This window comes from Drosophila willistoni, assembly GCF_018902025.1.
Source record: "Drosophila willistoni isolate 14030-0811.24 chromosome XL unlocalized genomic scaffold, UCI_dwil_1.1 Seg142, whole genome shotgun sequence".
NCBI classification, from domain to species: domain Eukaryota; kingdom Metazoa; phylum Arthropoda; class Insecta; order Diptera; family Drosophilidae; genus Drosophila; species Drosophila willistoni.
The window spans coordinates 8,569,531-8,575,530 of record NW_025814053.1 but is presented as its reverse complement, the minus strand read 5'-3'; positions in this window follow the sequence as shown (position 1 = coordinate 8,575,530).

Here is a 6,000-nt window from a genome sequence, read left to right as displayed (position 1 = left end):
TAAATACATTTTGGCGACTTTAATATACCATTTCACCCTATGGGTGTATGGCATAAAAATATTTCCCCGACAGTTCCAATTATTAGCAGACAAAAACTTTCTGGAATTGACAATGGCCATATAACCATATTCGACGCTAAAACTAGTTGAGAACTACAACTGAAAATCACTAACCGAGCATTGTACATACATACATGTACATGTATCTCGGAATCGGCAACATAAGACCGAGCGGTCGAAAAAATGTGACTATTATCAGTTCTTAGGTTCATCCGTGTGATGGTGTTTTTTCAACATTATGTTTTTTTTATAAGCGATTGGAAGTTAAAATTTTGAATTTGGTCTAGGTCGGGTGTATGTCAATATTTCGAACAGTTTTTGCATCTTTTTCCATCTCTTTATACCACCAGCTAGTGAGTCTTCAAAGTGATTTTGTGCAATTTTGCTAAAGTCGATTATTCTTGGGTAGATAACTTTTGTCTTTCCAGTCTGTCTTTAGACAATCATCAAATCACAGAATTCGAAACTACCAGGTTACCAAGTTCAGGTGCTTAGTATTTGTTTACCAATCTGGTAAAGGTCTAAAGGGATGGATCACCTGGAGTGTAGACTGTCATCCAAGAGGTTAAGTGACAGCCAATTGTTGTGGTTTTCCAGTCTCGAAAGATCCTTACAAACCAGAAGGGATTAGCACCAAGACCAGAATTGGGCCTGAAGATAGTTCTAAAGTGCAATATCTTGTTTTTTACAGGCTAGTCAATTAATTATTGTTAGATTTTAATTGCTTTATGCCCATCAAGGATAAGAGCAAGATTCTTGACTATCTCATATGTATATGGTATGATGACGATTGAATATTAAATTTGAAGCATGATTTGCTTTTAATATATGAATTAACATACATATATATACACATACATATATAAACATATATATGTACTTATTTATGTATAGGGCTTTATGTATTTTAATTCCAGCCAACACTTGGCGGGGGGGACGCAATCATGCAGACCGTGTCCAATTAAAAGGCGCCGTACATCATTTGAAATGCAGCAACAGCAAAATGGAAAACTCTACAGGTGGTGGTCGAAGTCGGAGTCGGAGACGGGGTCGGGGTTCGGCGAGGCAAACGATGTAGACGCCGATTACCTCAAGGCAGTTTCCTGTGATCGCTCGAGGCCTTGAAGCCAAAGAATCGAAGTGAAAACGAAAACCGAAAATGAAAAACAAAAAGAAAAATCGAATCGTTAAGACCGGCACTTGCAGTTGCATTTTAGGAAAAGCCAGTTAAATGCACAAAATGAACTAGGTTTATGCCGCTTTAAATTCATGATATTAGGAAAACGCAGTGCGGTAGAAGAAACCTATAACATTTTTAATCTTTTGAAGCTAGAATAAAGTTTTAAATTGATATTTGAAAAATTTCAAAAGTATCTATCTTAAGACTCGTAGGTTTAGTTTTCTATTACTTGTCCTGTGCAAATTGCATCTAATCTTTATTTTCGACTGATTTTTCTAATATTTATTTAATTATTATTTCAATCTTTTGTAATAATTCTTAAAGCCATAAAAAAAGACAATGCTCCCAATTTATTTGCATAAGTTAAGGTAGTTTGAGAATTATTTAAGATATTCTCTTTGTGGCAAATTATCGTGATAAAAGAATAACGTATAAACGATAAATACAAGGACGATGATCAAAGCGATATTGAACGCATTTTCCTCATTTCCTTCGTTTTTACTATGGTTCTTTCTTCGCTTCTTCAGCTGTTTTTTCATTCGTTTTTGTCTGTGTATGTCAAATTGTTTTAATTTATAGTTGCATGGCAAGTTAATGAGTGTGTAAGAGTGTGTTAGTGTGTGTGTGTGTGTGTGTGTGGGAGTGTGTATGTATATATATATATGTATGTTTGTGTGCCATTGAAAATCGAGGAGGATGAAAAAGAAAAAGAAGAAGACGAAGTGCCCATGAAGATTGCCCACCTTCCTGCATCTAATCCAGTGGAAAATCAAGACAAATAAGTAATGGCATCGAATCGGACAGACAGTTCGCAGGTAGAAAATTTGTTATAAACACACACACACACACCATATTCAATCTAGGCATCTATGTATGTAAGCATAGGAGTGTTCTCTGTGTGTTTGTGTGTAGATTGCCTTTTCATTGAACAAGGTTATTTGATTGCATTCGATGCACATGCACTTCCATAACAAAAAGAATTACATGCCAGAAAGGGGGTCCGAGGGGTCGTAGGGAAAGTTAATGGGCAAGTTGGGCCTGGTCAAGATCGAGAACAAATACTGTCATCTGAATGATGGTTACTCACACTGAATTAACTGGAGTGGGCAATCAGTGAAAGTTTGTCTTGAAGTTTTTATGTTTTTGATTATAAAATAGGATTAGACAGGCTCGTATGGATATCCATGACATGGATGTTTCTGATAACTCACATGAAACTAATCAATTTGATATCTGATTAAGTGAATACATCTTCACTCAGTGAAAGATCAGATAAGGATGAGTAACTATAATCTATTTTGGACTTCTGTTCATCAAAAAAATTGAAAATTTGTTTTCTTTTAGAACTCCAATTTCTTAGCCAGAAATGAATATTCAAAGTGAAGGCACACATATGTACATATGTACATATGTATGTACTGTTAATTGAACCAGCCCAACGGGCATTCTGATAAAAATCTATCCTCCGATGGTCCATCCATACATCCTTTTATCCTTGCGTCTGCCCCTCTGATGTGTGCCTGCAGCACTTTCGAGCGATTTGGAAACCTTTTAAAGCGCTTTACGCTGTAAGCGGTGTCTAAAAGCGGCTTACTACAAAACACATACACACAGACTCACACACACATTGACGTATGTACATATATATTTTTTGCATACGTATGTATGTATGATAATGCCAGAGAGGTTGAGAGAGAGAGCTAGAGAAAGAGAGCGCAATTTTCCTTTGTTGCCATTTCCTTTCAAATTTTAGCACCTAACCCCAAAGGCAGAGACTTTCCTTCTCCAATGGGATAATCACATAATTTTTCAATATGCTAGCTAGGACATACCCACACATAGTCACCCAAACTCTCCAACACACACACACACAAACACACACACATAGTCGCCTATACATGTGACAATTGGTCTGGGGTCGATTAATGGATGTTCCTTGATTTACTAAGGTTCGACAGGTGATGGCACTGACGCTACTTTTACAAAAATATCATTAGATTTCCAAATGGTCAAATATCATATCTCTGATCAGTCATAGATATTTGAAACCTTTTTCATTTTAGTCACTATTAGTACACAAAATATGATCCACGTAGTGTGGAATCCTTTCTTTAAAAAGTTAATTGATTGGGAAAGCATTTACATATTTTTTGCATTTCCAAAAAATTGTGTTTTGGAATCAATTAAGTTTTCAGTTTTTGCTACGTTAGATAGAATTTCTTTCAATTTAAAGAAAACATCATTTAATTCAAGGATGTTTTGCGAATCGAAGTGATCGCATGTAAAATAATCAAATGTATAGCATACTTAGCGGCGCCGACGGAATGGCGGGCGAATTATTGGGACAATGTTTAACAAATGGAAAAGTCGAGCTTAAAATAACAAAAGGGCATTCTTTGATTGATTACTATAAAAAACATAACCATGATAAGAACATCGACTGAAATGTTCATAAATATTTAAAATTTAACAATTGAAAATTGGCTGAAAAAAAGTGGTTAGTTCATAGTTGTTTCAGGAATCGTCATATATTACTTTTTTATAGTATTTATAAATAGAATGTTAACTTTCTTCAATTTCAAGTTGGACCATACATATTCAGTTTATTAAATCAAATAAAGAACTAATTTTTTATTAAGTTTTCTTAATAATTGTTTAAATATAGATTCAAAGCAGTGCCCAACGGCCACTTAAAGGAACAGAAATATCCTTCTATAGAGAAATGGATATTGATCCAATGCAATAGTGGTAGGTATATGTTAATTTTCCATAGATTAAACATATCTACATACACAAGCAAGCAACCAATAAGACCTTGAAAGACATCCGCCCCCTCGACCCATTCACCACCACCACAACCATCAGCACCAGCACCACCCACTGGTGACATGGTCCTCTTCTCGTTTGCCATTCTAGATGCCTTCCACTGCTTCCTGATGCTAGTTCAGGCTACTTCAGTTTGAATAAAACGCATTTTTCAAAAGTGCCAATGTGTCGGTGTGTGTGTGTGTGTGTGTGTGCGTGTATAAATAATGTAAATATATGTGAAATAACATACATACATTCAATGGCGTGTGTGTGCGTGCTTACATATGTGCTGTCAATGTGGGCGTTTTTGGGCAGTTGGACAAACATACACACACACACACACATCCATACATATATATACATATGTATGTGTGTACATATTTTCCATTCCCTTTCTCCTTCTGGCCCAATATTGAAACTTTCAACTATAACACGAACACACGCATACAGTTTAAATTTGTATACATATACATATGTATATGTATGTGTGTGTTTGCCTGAGTAAGTGCTTGGACCACTTTCACTTTCACACACTCATGCAAACACACACACACGTCACATCACAAAAGCAAAGGAAACCTTGGTCTTGGCTCTCTCATGGTCGAAACGATAAAAAAGCTTAGGCTTACGCTTTTTGCACATTTTAAGCTTAGCCCACCTCCCCCATACCCCCTTCCAACCCACATCCCTCGTGTGTCCACCCATCGAGAGCAGCAGGAACAACAACAACAACAACAACAAGGAAATATCTAGAGCTGAAAGCCTGCGTAATTTTAGATGAAGAAACGTTTGTTTGCCGAATGGGGTAGTACGATATGAAATGGAATGGGGGCGGGGCGGGGAGGGGTTTGAGATTGGGATTGCGATTGAAGCGAGAAACAGCATAGAAGCACACACACACACACACATGTGGCCCTCTTAAAATTGTGCACATTGAAGCAAAACATTATGGCTTGCAAATAAATTTACGTTTAATTGAATAATACTTTCTAAAATGATCACAGAATCACTAAAATTCCCAAATGAAAGAAAAACAACAAAATGTTTAAAAATTTCAATTGAAATTACAAAAATTAAATGCATCCTTAAACAAGTGAAATTTTATAAATATTTCATACCATTCGACTAATTTGAAAGAATTAATATATTTGGACATTATAAGCTATGTATATAAAATCAAGAGATGTGATCCCCCAAAAGTATACTATAGAAAGTTAAACAATTTTCTCTTTGTACATTTTTAACCGCTTTTAGAATATCTCGTTTAAGAAAATTAGTTTTGAACAATTGAACTTAGAACACTTTTCCATGAACTCAATTTTGACCTATGGAATCTAACGGTATCGTAAGCCGATAACAACTCAAACGATACAAAAATAAAGATCAAAAACCCACCAAAGTTCGAGATGACAATTTGGGAATAGGTTTACAATTTCTTGGAATACATTTTGTTTCCAATATTTTGTCAATCGTTTATACGAAAGTTTTAACCGAACTATATTGGAACAGGAACACCCTCAATATAAACAAGTGTCGACAATATTATTACATATGGAACCACTGTGCGTGCGTTTGTGTGTGTGTGGGTGGCGGAGTTTGGGAAAGGGGGGCTAAACAAAGAAGTTTTAGAAGGAAGGCATTCAGGAGGTCGAGTCCTTCTGCTGTCCAGCAACGAATTTTCGTTTTGATTTTGCATGGACTTTTCAAAATTTATGCGCTATTTGAAATGTAACGCACGTGCGTGTATGTGTGTATGTATGTACATACATAGGCATGCGGACATATGTACATGCATATATATATATGAATTGTACGTTTGTATATGTGTGTGTGTGTGCATGAGCTTTAAGATTCTATTTCAATATATAAAGGTTATTTTTATACCCTTGCAGAGGGTATTATAAAATTGGTCAGATGTTTGTAACGCACAGAAGGAGACGTTTCCGACCCCA